The sequence below is a fragment of the Petaurus breviceps genome, unplaced genomic scaffold (assembly GCF_028583685.1).
Source record: "Petaurus breviceps papuanus isolate PSGF00001 unplaced genomic scaffold, PetGlider_PUasm1.0 90779, whole genome shotgun sequence".
In the NCBI taxonomy this organism is placed as follows: Eukaryota; Metazoa; Chordata; class Mammalia; order Diprotodontia; family Petauridae; genus Petaurus; species Petaurus breviceps.
In genome coordinates, this window is record NW_027187344.1 from 772899 (window position 1) to 787398 (window position 14500).

Here is a 14500-nt window from a genome sequence, read left to right on the forward strand (position 1 = left end):
TCCGTAAACTTCATCAGACACCAGACACCAGACTCCCAAAGCAGTCTATGACACAAAAAAGCTGAAGAATCCATGGCCTAGTCTAACCTTTAATTTTATGTATAGATGGGGAAACTGAAACTCAGTCAAGGGCACAGTTAAAACTAGATTCCAGATCTCCTGACCCCTGGTCCTGGGCTCTCTGCAGTCCATCAGATTGTTCCAGTATCCCTCATCCCCACCCCCCATCACCATTCCTAGCATTTTGATTGAAGTTCCTTGGAAGAAGGGAGTGAGATGGGGAGTAGGGAGACTAGAGGGAAGCTGAGACAGGAAGCAGCAGGTCCATAGTGTTAATTGGGATCAGTTCTATTAATTTCAACAAAAACATATTTATGAAGCCCCCACTCAGCTCAAGGCACTGTATCTACTGCCTGGGGCCTGGCAGGAGTAGTCATTTGTTTAACCTTACCCCTTGGGCAGTCCAGACAAGAGTAGAGAGAGTTTACAAATAAAAATATTGGTGACCTCAGGGAACTGAACTGATAAGGGAGGGGGAGAGAGAATATTATTATGTATACATATATATATATATATATACACACACATATACATATATATTTGTGTGTGCATAAATTTAAAATATATCAATTTAATAAATGAATTATATATAAAATAGCTCACATTTATATATTGCCTCCTATATGCCAGACATTGTTAAGTGCTTTATAATTTGATTCTCACAACAATGCCAGGAGGTAGGTGCTGTTATTATCCCTGTTTTATAGATGAGGAAGCTGAGGTTAAGTGACTTGCCCAAGATCACACAGCTATTATGTATCTGAGGACAAATTTAAGTTAGATGGTCCTGACTCCAAGTACTCTTATCCACTGTGCCACCTAATTACCTCTTCCTTCACTCTCTCTCTCTCTCTCCTTCTGTATCTGTCCATATCCATATCCACATCTATATCCATATCCATATATATGCAACTGGGTGGCTTAGTGGCTACAATGCTGGACCTGGAGTCTGGAAGTTATTGTTCAGTCATTTTTCAGTCATGTCTGACTCTTCATGGTGCTATTGGTGCCATTTCAAGGTTTTCCTTGGCAAAGATACTGGAAAGGTTTGCCATTTCCTTCTTTAGCTCATTTTACAAATGAGGACACTGAGGCAAATAGGGTTAAGTGACTTGCCCAGGGTCACACAGCTAGTAAGTATCTAAGACTGGGTTTGACCTAAGGTCCTCCTGACCCCAGGCCCAGTACTTTCTCTACTTTACCACTTAGCTGCCTAGTAATGACTAAAATGACTGAACAACAGTAATACGAACATACATACACATATGTATGTATAGATACACACACATATAATTCTCCCACTGTAGCTGAGATAAACAATTTGGGGAACTTTTTAAGAGTTGAGAAACTTTAGCTCAGCCCAAGGAGCAGGGTGGGTGTCAGAGGAAAAGCTCTCTCTTGGGCCACAGAAAGGATGTTTTCTCATCAGACCTTGTCGGGTAAGAATTGTGGCCTGCAGCTTTCGAGCCCTGAGGTTTCCACAAAGGACAGGATGAGGTGGAGGCTGTCCAGAAAACTCTGGGTGTGAAACTACTGGGAATAGGGGAGGAAGATTTGCACAGGATGAACAGCTACTGAGAGGAAGCAGCAGAAAGACCAAGCCAGTGCTGGGCTGTTGCCTGGGCATTCCTTCACCTCTCTTCTGATAAAAAGTCCAGCATCACTAGGAATCTAACTCAGAGAACAAGAAAGAAAAATTGCAGAGGAAGCAATGATGCTTATGAGTGGTAGGAGGTTAGTAGCACTTATTCTAAGGGATAAGAGGATTCTTTAGGGGTGGGAGAGGGCAGAGCCCCCAAACATCTCTGTGAAAGGCCCCAAGAAACCTTCTCAAACTTTCGCTGTTGTGATTTCCTTCCAACATGGTTCTATACTTTAGTCATAGGTGCATTTTATGTGGGTCAGCACAGAACCTAGACAGAAAGAGAGAGAATTGCAGAGGCACAGAAATATGGAAAAGAAGGGCCTTTTAGAAACCATTTGGTCCAGTGCTCTCATTTTACAGATAAAAAACCTGAGTTTCAGAGAAGGGAGACAAGGTGCCTGTATTGGCAAAATGAATGAGTGACAGAGAAAGGATGAGAATTCATGTTTCCTGACTCCCCAGGCTTGTGTTCTTTTGAGAAATTCGTGGGATGGATTTTTTTTTAAATCCCAAATGTTTTCATTGCTCGAGGAAAACCACTGTCCTGTAGTGAGGGGGCGGAGCAGGTGCTGAGCCAAATGGCCTTCACAGAGGACAGCAGTGACTTATGTCTGTTTTCTTTGGTAGAATAGATTGTTTATTCAGCAGTCCACTAGCCTTGCTCCCTCATCCCGAAACACACACCCTCCCCATCCCATCCCCACTTCCAAAAGGGATGTTTACTGCAGGGGACTTGCTGAATGAATGGCATTTTGCTCCAACCCCAGGAGGGGACAGGATGGCCTGGATCCCTCATTTCTAACTGTCTTGCTTCCTCTGCAATAGAGAGAAACTGGTGGGAACAGGCTGTGCAGCCTGACTTGGCTCTCCATTCGGAAACCATACCCTGCTCCCCGAGAGAGGGAAGGTGATTGAACTCTAACAGATGTGGAACTCCCAGTGGAAGGTAATTACATGCTCTGTCCATCAAGCCACAGAGACAGACAACATTTTTTAACATGGGCTTTTCCCAAGTCCTTTTCAAAGAAACTGTATGTTGTGCTGCTCAACTGTGTCCACCAGGAAATAAGGGGCATGTTCTTCTCAGGAACTTGGAAAGGAGTGGATTTATTTTTTTTCTCTCTCTCTCTGGAGCTTACCTCCCTTTCTCTAGTCTCTTAATTATAACCATATTTCCAAGCTACACTTTGGTTATCACTCTTGCTTTGGGATTTTCTTTTCCTCAAGTCTAGGTGGGACATTCTGGGAAATCGTGAGGTGAATCATTATAAGTGTGACATCACCTTGGCTTGTCGGTCTAGCTATTTTATATTTCACAAAACACCTTCCCATACATTGTCTCATTTGAGTCTCACTTTCAGCAGGGGATGTGATGGCAAGTTGAGCTGATATTTAACTGATCAAAAGGTTACCTCTCCAATTATATCAGTGTTCTTGTCATTCCCCCAATCAACAAGCTTTGGTGACTCTCACTGTGTATAGGATTAAGCCCATATTTCCTAGCCTGGCATTCAAAGCTCTCCATAGTTGAGAGAACCCTTCTAGAATGTTCTCTCACTACTCCCTTCCATGTACTTTTGGTACTATCCAGGCGATCTTCCTGCTGTTTCTCGACTATACTCTACCCATTCTTGTCTCTGTGCCCTTCCTCAGGCTGATACCTCTAATTACTCAGAAAGTCCTACCTCCAATTTTCTTGCTTAATCAGTCTTTGTGACGCTGGGCAAGTTACTTAACTTCTCTAGAATTCAGTTTCCACATCTCTAAAATGGAGGTAATAATTACACCTACTTTACCAGATTGCTGAGGGGATCAAATGAATTTACATATGTAAAGTGCTTTGACTTTTATCATGCCCATTTTTTTTGCATAAAACATTTTCTTAATAACCCTAATTTTCTTGAACTATTCTATTGTTTTATTTCTTTGCATTGCTCATTTAAGAAAACTTTCTTATCTCTCTCTACTTGCCATTCTCTGGAATTCTTCATTCCGTTGGGTATATCTTCCCCTTCCTCCTTCCCCTTTAGCTTCCCTTCTTTCCTCAGCTACTTCAAAGCCTCATCAGATAGCCATTTTACTTTCTTGCTCTTCTTTTCCTTTGGAATTTTTTTTTTTGTCGTTGCTAAGTTGTTGCCTCCTACACAATACTACAAAGCTTTGTTCATAGTTCTTTAGGCACTCTATCTACCAGACATAATCCCTTAAATCTAGTCTTCACTTTCACTTCATATTCATAAGAGATGCTATTAAGGTCATACCTGTATGGTCTGATGACTTTCTCTACTTTCTTCAATTTAAGTCAAATTTTGCAATAAGAAGTTCATGATCTGAGCCACAGTCAGTTTCTTCAAGAAAATTAGAAATATCAAGGGCATGTTTCATGCAAAAATGAGCATAATAAAAGACAAAAGTGGTAGGGATTTAACAGAAGACGAGATTGAGAGGAGGTGACAAGAATACACAAAAGAACTATACAAGAAAGATCTTAACATCACTCATAACCACCTTGGTGTGGTGACTGATCTAGATCCAGACATTAGGAAGGCTTGCTAACAATAAGGCTAGTGGAGTGATAGAATTCCAGCTAAGCTATTTAAAATCCTAAAAGATGATTCTGTTAAAGTGATGCTATATATGCCAGCAAATTTAGAAAACTCAATAGTGGTCACTGGATTGGAAAAGAATCAGTTTACATCCTAATTCTGAAGAAGGGCAATGTCAAGGAATGCTCAAATTACTGAACAATTGTGCTCATTTCACACTTTAGCAAGGTTATACTTAAGATTCTGCAAGCTTGGCTTCAGCAATATGTGAACTGAGAATTACCAGAAGAGCAGGCTGGTTTTCGAAGAGGCAGAGGAACTAGAGACCAAATTGGAACATTTGCTGGATTATGGAGAAAGCAAGAGAGTTCCAGAAAAAGACATACACTTCTGCTCCATTGACTACAATAAAACCTTTGATTGTGTGGGTCACAACAAAATATGGCAAGTTCTCAGAGAGTAACAGATTATCTGTCTCACTTGTCTCCTAAAGCACCTGTATGTATCCAGTTAGAACCAAATATGGAATAATTGATTGATTTAAGATTGGAAAAGAAGTATGACAAAGCTATTATATATTGTCACCCTATTTATTTAACTTATATGCAGAGTATATCATGCAAAATGCCAGGTTGGATGAATCAAAAGCTGGAATTAAGGTTATCGGGAGAAATAGTGACAATTTCAGGTACACAGATGATAGCGCTCTAGTAGCAGAAAGTGAAGAGCATCTTGAGGATGAAAAAGGAGAGTGTAAACGCTGTCTTGAAGCTTAGTAAGAAAAAAAAACAACCTAAAATCTTGGCAACTGGTTCCATCACTTTCTGGTAAATAGAGGGAGGAGAAATGGAAGCAGTGTCAGATTTTATATTCTTGGTCTCAAAGATTACTGCAGATGGTGACTACAGTCATGGAAAGAAAGCTATGGAAAATCTGGACAGCATACTAAAAAGCAGAGATATCACTTTGCCAGCAGAAATCCATGTAGTAAAACCTATGGTTTTTTCAGTAGCAAGAGTTTCACAAAGAGTGAGACACAACTCAACAACAACAACAAGTACTTTTTAAACCTTAAAGCTCTATAGCTATGCTAGTTATTATTAAAATTATACTCATCCTTCTTTGGTAGAGCTATGATTGGTCCAGCTGTGCTAGAAAACAGTTTGGAACTAAGACAGCAAAGTCACTGAATTATTCATACTCTTTGACCCCACGACTGGTTATATACCCCAACGAGATCAAAGACAGAAAGGTCTCATATGTAAAATATTCACAGCAGCATTCTTTAAAGATGAAAAAAACTAGAAGCAACTTTGGTGCCCATTGATTGGGAAATGGCTGAACCCACAGTGGTAGATGGATGTAATAGCAGATGGTTGCATTGTAAGAAAGGAATATGAGGGGTGGCTAGGTGGCACAGTGAATAGAGCACCGGCCCTGGAGTCAGGAGGACCTGAGTTCAAATCTGGCCTCAGACTATTACTATTACTAATTACTATTACTCAGACAATTACTAGCTGTGTGACTTTGGGAAAGTCACTTAACCCCAATTGTCCTCCAAAAAGCAAAAAAAAAAAAAATGGGGTTGGGGGGTGGCTAGGTGGCACAGTGAATAGAGCACCGGTCCTTGAGTCAGGAGGACCTGAGTTCAAATCTGGACTCAGATAATTGACAAACATTACTAGCTGTGTGACTTTGGGCAAGTCACTTAACCCCAATTGCCCTCCAAAAAGCAAAAAAAAAAAAAAAGGAATATGAAGAGTTCTGAGAAACTTGTCAAGACTTGTATGAACCAGAGCAAAATAAGCAGGACCTAGAAAACAATATATACAATGACCAAAATAGTGTAAAGGAAAACCACACTAAAAAACACTGGAACTCAGATTAATTCAACATATCTAGACTCTGGAGGACTGAAAATTAACACTGCTCCATCCTCTCAGTAAAGAGGTGGTGGACAACAGCTGGGGAAAGAAATTGATGCTTCTGTCAGTTACACATGGTCAAATGCGTCTAGTTTAGTTACCTCTACTTCTCTGTTACATGTTGAATTCTATGAATATAAGGAAGGGTGGATATTAGCAAATGATAGCAATGTGGAGAGAAGGATCATCAATAAAACATAAACAAAAAATTCTACCCATCATGGAAACATAAGTTCTACTTCCCACAAGAAGCCTTCCTTGGTACTGTAACTAATACTGATCTCTCCTTCCTCTGAGCTCCTCAAGTCACTCTAGACTGTACCATACAGTTTGGTAGTCAATTAGTGATTATTTTCTTTGTTTCATGCATCTGAATATTGCCTCCTCGAATAACCTTCTAACTGGTCTCCCTGACTCCTCTCTCCCCGTGCCAATCCATTTTTCACTCAGCTGCCAAAGTGATTTTCCTAAGTCTCTGGTTTGTCACCCAGCCCTCCTTCCCTACTCAATAAACTGCAGCCACTCTGTCACCTAGAGTATTAAGCTCAATGTTTGCCGTGTGGAGCTCTTCTACAACCTGACCTTTTCCTGTCTTTCTAGTCTTCTTACACTTTGTTTCCCTCCATGAACTCTATGGTCTCACTACACTGGTCTATTTGCTGTTGCTCACACAATATACTCCCTTGGCTGTACATTTGTACTGGCTGTCCCCCCCATCCCTGTAATGTTCTCCTTCTATACCTTCCAGCAACTAGCTTCCTTGGCTTCCTTCAGGATTTAGCTCAACTTCCCCTTTCTCTTCCCTTCCCCCCCACCAATGGGTGGATGAGAACAATTTGTTCCAACTGCCATGAAGATGGCTGAAGTAAGTGCTGTGGAGCCCTTAGAGCACGGTCAGATAGCGAAGCCACCAAGGTTGTTCACTACATCTGGGGCTATCTCTAGGCGTCCTGACTTTTGTCTTGCCACTGGACTTGTTTGACTCTCGAAGAGAGTGTGAGACTGAGGACTTTGTGCAATTCTCCCTTACTTACTTCCAATTCATCTGCGAGTTAAGACATCACCCCATGATGTCATTGGTCCTCTTTGAAAAGGAGGAACTACCAATAACAATAAATCTCGTCATCTGCAGTAGGTTTTCCTAGGGTCCCCTCCCCCCACTGCATATATCTTGTAAGTAGTAGCTTTTAGCATTTTTCTCATTAGAAATTGAGCTCCTTGAGGGCAGGGACCCTGTTTTGGCCTTTGCATCTTAGCACTTAATAGGTATGGGCATATAGTAAGCACTTAAACCATTTTAACATTTGTTGGTTAATTGATTTCTCCAGGGCATGTATTGTGTCCTTTCTCCGCCAATACCCTTCCTTAGTTCAGGTCTGGGCTGAGCTCCCATGGCAGTTACTCAATCTATTATTGTTCATCCTTTGAAAAGGACCAATGACATCTTGGGTGATGTTTTGACTTGCATGAATTGGATTTCAAGGCAGAATTTTGCAAAGTCATCAGCCTCACTCTCCCTTCCAGAATCTTGGGAGTCCAGTGGCTGGACAAAAGGCAGGATACCTGGCGATGGTCTGGGTTGCAGTGGATGACCTTGGCATCCATCTTCAATTTCTGTCCAAGCTCCAAGTGCCCCATAGCTCCTGCTTCAGCTGCCTTCATGGCCATCGGAACAGATTCTTCTCATCTGTCTATTCTGCCAGGGGAAGTCTTCACATGCTGGGGGTAGACATCCCCCTAACTCACTGACAGGCTTGAGGCCCATAAATTACCCTCAACCTAGTTCAGCCCATTTGCTGAGATGGTTTTATGAGGTGTGGCCACTACACATGCTACAGGTTCTTGGAGCCACAGGTGAGACCAAAGGTGGATGAACAGCCCTCCCACTGTCCTCTCTGACTCATTGACTAAAGAACCACTGGGACTGGATTCAGGAGGAAGATTTTTCTTGTCCCAGGTCCGCTCTTGCTACATAGTGTGAATTTGGGCAGTGGTTTAAGTTCTCTGTGCTTCTGCTCCCTCAGTGGTTAGTTATTGCCACTCAGGACTAGGAAATAAAGAAACGAGAAGGGGTGGGGTTTCTCAGGATTGATGGTCATACATGAAGATCCTTAAACATTATCTTACCTTAGAACAGGGCTGAGGCAACATCTTTTCTACTCTCATTTTGAAACTTAGGCAGAGCCAGGGGCTTAATAGTCAACCCTGGGATGTACCACAGCAATAGATATCCCTTTGCCACATGCTTCTCAACACTGTTTTTATGGCTTTTCTATGAAAAGTTGAGATACAGAAGACATACCCTTAAGAGCCTTAGGAAGAGTTGAGCCCTAAACCCAGAACTAGTCTCTAGAGTAGGCCTCCCCCAGGGATCCAAGTGAGTAATTTGTACCTGTTACTCCCCTGGTCAAGAATGTTTATGGGGTTCCCACTGCCTACAGGGAAGTTGCATAGCATAGTGAAAAGGACACTGGGCTGTTGTTTTTGTTGTTGAGGCAATTGGGGGTTACGTGACTTGCCCAGGGTCACACAGCCAGTAAGTGTCTGATGTCAAATTTGAACTCAGTTCTTATTGACTCCCATGCTCTATCCACTGTACCACCTAGCTGCCCCAGGGCACTGGGTTTGGAGTCAGAGAACTTTGCTGGAGTCAGAGGATTTGAATCCTGGCCCTGGCACTAAGGTAAGTTCCTTACCTTCTCTGTCCTCAGTTTCCTCATCTGGAAAATGAAAAGATTGGGTTATATAATCTCTAAATTCCCTTTCACCTCTAACATCTATGATTTAGATTTTTTACCTACAGAACTCTTCTGCCTGTCATTGAAGGCCCTTCACAACCATATTATTCCATTTCTCTCCAAAGTCTCCTTTAGATAGGTGAATTTCTTCCAGGGATATGCTGGAGCTTTCTCTGATAACTCCAGAGCCAACTGTTAAATTTTAAAATCTATGCATTGAAAATCTGCAAACACTACAAATTCAGACTTGATTTATAGTTTTGTTGATTATCTAGATGTAAGAAAATGTTAATAGTGCAGATTAAATTTTAAAGTCTGTTATGTACACAGAGCTGATTGTTAAATATTTACCAGCATACCCTTGGTCTCCTCTGTATTCCACAAACAGGCTTACTTTCCCTGCTCTGGGTCATGGCTAGTACTCTTTCCTCTGAAGAGAATGGATTTCTACCTTCTCCTCTCTACCTATCTCAGTTATCCAAACTTCAAGACTCATATCAGGTTTCATTTCCTCTGTGAATCTCCCTTTAAAATGTACTGTAACAGTCTCAATACTTCCTTTAGGACTCTCACCTATCCTGCCTTAGATCCTGGTGGTTTGTGAACAAGTGGTATCTCACCTTCTTGACTGTGAGCTCCTTGAGATCAGGGAGACTCCCTTATACATCTTTGTACATCCTCTAGTGCCTTGTGCTCAGCCTGATTCAGGCAATAGGTAGCTTGAAGAACTGAATGAATGAAAAAGCCCTTGGCCCTCAAGAGACTTGGCTTCAGCTATTAATCATTGTTAACTTTCTGTGTGACGTTGGGTCACTTACCCCCTCAGTTTTTCTATAATTGTAAAATTAAGAGGATGGCCTAGATCATGTGGTCATGCTATCACAATACTCCCAGGGAATCATATTAAACTTTAATTGGGAAATATCTAACAAAACAAATAAAAGGAAAACACAAATTATGTTAATATGTTTTCTAAACCAATATGGGAACCTTATATACTGTTTAGTGGCCCCCATTTCTATTTGAGATGGACACTATTGGCTTACATGATCTAGCTCCAACAGTCCATTCTAAGGTTCCTTTAAGTTCTATCGTTCTTTGTTTTAAGGTTCCTAAAAGTTCTCAAAGTCTATGTTTTAAAGGCTTGTGTGGCTGTGACATTCTGGTTCTGACCTAGCTCTTATTGCATCCCACTTCCTGACTTCCTATAGCACTTACCTACAAAAGATATTTTGGCCCTTGATTATACTCAATTTTAACCCAATCATCAGAGCAAAGGTTTTACGGGAAACACAGTCTATTTGATAGAACCTCCACATGTAACAGATAAGGAAACTGAAGCCCATAGAGCTTTGTGACTGACCCAATAGCAAACAACTAATGAGTATATTCAGTCTATTTTCTGTGTCTTCTCTCTTCAACCAAATACAAAGTCTTCTCCTATTTTCCCCATAGCACCTAGATCAATGTTAGTCACACAGTAGGTACTCAATAAATAGAATATCAGATCTTAAAGACAATCTAAATCTAGGTTAGCAGTTTTCTAGCCTGACTTCCCCTCATTTTTTTCAGAGGAAAAAACAGGGCAGAGAGGGGAAGAGATTAGCCCCAAGATTAGTAACTTGAACTAAATTTTAAGGGAGGTAGGGAGCAGTGGTCCACAAGCTTCCCTTGTGGCCTGATGAGTCCAGTGGGTGCTGGGGCATGTGTTCATCCACCTGTCTCCTGGGAAGCAGTTCTGCCCACCAACCCTTATCTCTACCTCTTCCTCTCCTTCACCCCACCACCTGGCACATTCACTTCATTGCCTGGAGGAGTTCACGGGGCAAAGAAACTCTTCTGGTATTCCATCAGCTGAACAGGTGATTTCAGCAGGGATGTGGTTTGCTGAGTTGGCTAGTCTCTGATGATGATTAGAGGAAACTTCAAGATTTAACTTGTTACCAGCAATTACAAATGTATTCTCAGGCTGTAGTAGGGTTTCAGTCCCCTTTGCTCTCTTTCTCTCCGGATCCAGCCTCTTGTCACCTTCCTCTTTGTCTACTCAGCTCCCAATCATGCATCAAAGCCTAGATGAATTCATATCTCTTCCATGAAGGTCCACAGAGTTTAGAGTTTAAAGTGAGCTCACAGAGGTTAGGGTTTAAAGTGACCTCTCAGTTCTTTTTCTCTTTTCATGGGTCTCTAGCAGATGACTCCCCTTATCCAGTCCAAGCACCCAACATGTATCTGGACAGAAATCCCCTTTACAACATCTTCTCAAAGGGATCATTTAGACCCTTCTTGAAGATCCCTCAACTACTCCCAATTGAAGTACTTGTCCATCATCTCTCCCAATCCTGTCCATCTTCAGGACCCAGTTTCAAACTCTTCTCCCGCTGTGGTAGGAAAGAATATTTACTAGAGTTACCCACCATTGAAGCGAGGCTCAGGGGACTAAAGGTTCATTGATGTCACTTCCAGGCCTAATGAGTACAAAAAAGCACGAGCAGCTCCAGTTATTCTCTGATGCTTGGCTAGTGGACCACCCTGTGCAATTCAGAGGCAGGGTGACATTCAGCAGACTAAGTACATGGTATCTTCGCTGCATATCCTTGTTCAACATTCTTCCCCTGCTATGTCTAAGTAAATCTTATTTTGTTGACCATTGAATGACTTATGAGTGTCTCACTTAATTTCAATATTAGATCTAAACTACCCAGGAATTGACCTGAGTCAAGTTCAGCCCACAACATCCATGAAACCTTTCCTGGCAGCCTATGACAGTCTATGCAAAGGTTCATCCTGGGCTTTCTTATCTTCTTTTTTTTTTTTTACACTCTTTCTCAGAGAGAACCAATAGGTTCAATATAATCTCTAAATTGGTAACTCCAATATATCCAACATATACAAGCCCTCCTCCATCTCCTGAGTTCCAGTCTCATAACTTCAACTTTCTGTTGGACATCTCCACCTGTATGTCCCATAGTTATATCAAACTCTCCTAGTCTAAAACAGGGATCATTATATATATATATATTTTAAAGCAATTGGGGTTAAGTAACTTGCTTAAGGTTACACAGCCAGTTGTGTGTGTGTGTGTGTGTGTGTGTGTGTGTGTATGGGGGGGGGGGTTTTGAAGTATCTGAGGCCGGAATCGATCCCAGGTCTCCCAACTCTGGGGCCAGTGCTCTTACTCACTGCGCCACCTGGCCGCCCAAAGGGCTCATTATATTTTTCACTACATACTTCCCCTCCTTACTCCCTTCCTTATTTTTGTTGAATCTATATTTTCCCAGTCATCCAAGTTTGTAACATAGAAATCATCAGCTCTTCACCTTATTTACCATTGTCCCTCCCTGTCCCCCCACATCCAATCAGTTTCTAAGTCTTGTTGACTCATCCCTACAACATTTCTTATCTATCTACTCTTCTGTTCAAATCAGCCTATTTCAGGGTAGTATTATCTTTATCCTGGATTACTGCAATAGCGGTCCAACTTTCTGCTTCCAATCTCTTTACCTTTTCAATTCATATTTCACTAAAGATGTTGTTCAGCAGTTTCAGTCGTGTCTGACTCTTCATGATCCCATTTGGAGTTTTCTTGGCAAAGATACTGCAGTGGTTTGCCATTTCATTCTCCAGTTCATTTTACAGATGAGGAAACTGAGGTAAACAGAGTTAAGTGACTTACCCAGGGTCACACAGCTAGTAAGTGTCTGAGGCTATATCTGAACTCAGGAAGATGAATCTTCCTGACTCCGGGCCTGACACTCTATCCACTGCACCATCTACCTGCCTTCCAATAAATTACTTAACTGATATTCATAAAGCACTGATCTGATCATGTCACTTCCATGCTCATGAAGATCTAATGATTCCCTATTGTCTTTAGTTTAATATACAAATCTTCTGTTTGGCATTAAAACATATTCATAATCTGGCTCTAGCCCACCTTTCCAGACTGGTTTCATATTTCTTCCCCTTATGACCTCCACATTCCAGGCTGACTCCCTTCACTTATGCTACCTAGATGTTGCTCTGTATCTGGAATGCTCTCTGTCCTCACCTCTCCCTGGGAATCCCTAATGTGTCCTTCAAGGCCCAGGTCAAGTATTGCTTCCTACCCAGAGGCCTTTCCTGACTGCTCTGGTTATTGATGCTTTCTTTACTTCCTAAAATTACTGTGTGTGTGTGTGACCCTAGCCGTGCATGTACATATATGTGTGTATATACATGTGGATACATATATGTAGTATATGTGTGATATATACATGCATATATATATTACACATGCATATATCTTATTTATGCTGTTCTCTCTCCAGAAGACTGTAAGTTCTTTAAGGGTTGAGATTGACCTTTTCATTTTTGTTTTTGTATCTCCAGGGCCTGGCACAGTATCTTGCACATTGTAGCAGTTTAATAAATATTCATTGAATTGAAATAATTACTCATTTCCTTGTCTAAGCTTCGAATATTCTGAGAGTTCAAAACCCATGTAACTTTAAAACTTAAATGAATTGTTGATATTATATAGTCTGTTTATAACTTTATAATCTAATTTTATAAATGGTGAAACTAAGACCCAAGAGAGGGAAAGTAACTTGTTTAAGGTCACATAATGAGTTAATTAGTATCAGAGCCAGGACTAGACCCATTGCTCTCTTTGAAGAATGGGTCAAATTGAGCTAAGTCATTTTGGTAAATATTTACTTAGCACCTACTATCAACCAACCAAATACTAAATAAGCTTTAATTAAGCAATTAATCAATTAATAAGCATTTATTAGGTACTTATCCTCCAGACAATACTGTAGACACTAAGTATAAAAAGTAAAAAATGGGGGTGGCTAGGTAAATAGAGCACGGGCCCTGGAGTCAGGAGGACCAGAGTTCAAATCCGGCCTCAGACACTTAACACACAAAAAAAACTAGCTGGGTGACTTTGGGCAAGTCACTTAACCCCAATTGCCCCTCGGGAAAAAAAAAAGTAAAAAATGAAACACTGCCCTTAGCCTATGTTCTATAGAGATTATATATGTATACATATGAGCATACACAAAATAAATATGGGTTTTGGATTTCTTCTCCCAGACCTGTATTCTCACTGGCAGGTTGGGTCCCCAAAACTCAGCTGTTACATCTCCCTCTCAGTTCTAGAGGTATATCTAAGAGGTTGAAATGTGTCTTTTCTAATGTCATAGCTCATGAGCCCCCACTGGTGTGTTTTTACTTTGATTATCAATTGTTATCAGTTAGTTAGCCAGACACAATTAGTTTTTAGGAAGAAGTATCTACTAAATTGGTGTAAGAAGAACATTTGGCAAAAACAACCCCCCAAAAAGTCTGACTCACTTTCCCACAAGTCCAGATGAAAGTGGGCTCAAGTTTAAAGCATATGTAGCCCAGGGTTAACACAGCTCTTGGTTGCTAGAAGCCCTTTTCTTCACTTTGTGAGGTATTTTTGAAGTTCCCTTAGGCATGATATAGTTTTTTCGTAGGCAATTTGTCCTGGGCTTTAGATGCAGATATTGAAGCCATTTGCTGCTGTTCTGGGTACCATGAAAAATGCAAATCTTCTGGTCTTAGAGGAGGAAACTGAGT

At 41.1% G+C, this 14500-nt stretch overlaps 1 long non-coding RNA gene across 1 annotated transcript; it reads left to right on the top strand.

The window, feature by feature from the left end:
- The first annotated feature begins 1551 nt into the window (after window positions 1-1551).
- On the top strand, window positions 1552-14254 carry LOC138147217 (uncharacterized). The gene is made up of 3 exons (XR_011164733.1): window positions 1552-1794; window positions 2531-2651; window positions 13283-14254. It is a non-coding gene; the product is annotated as an uncharacterized lncRNA (long non-coding RNA).
- Window positions 14255-14500: the final 246 nt, after the last annotated feature.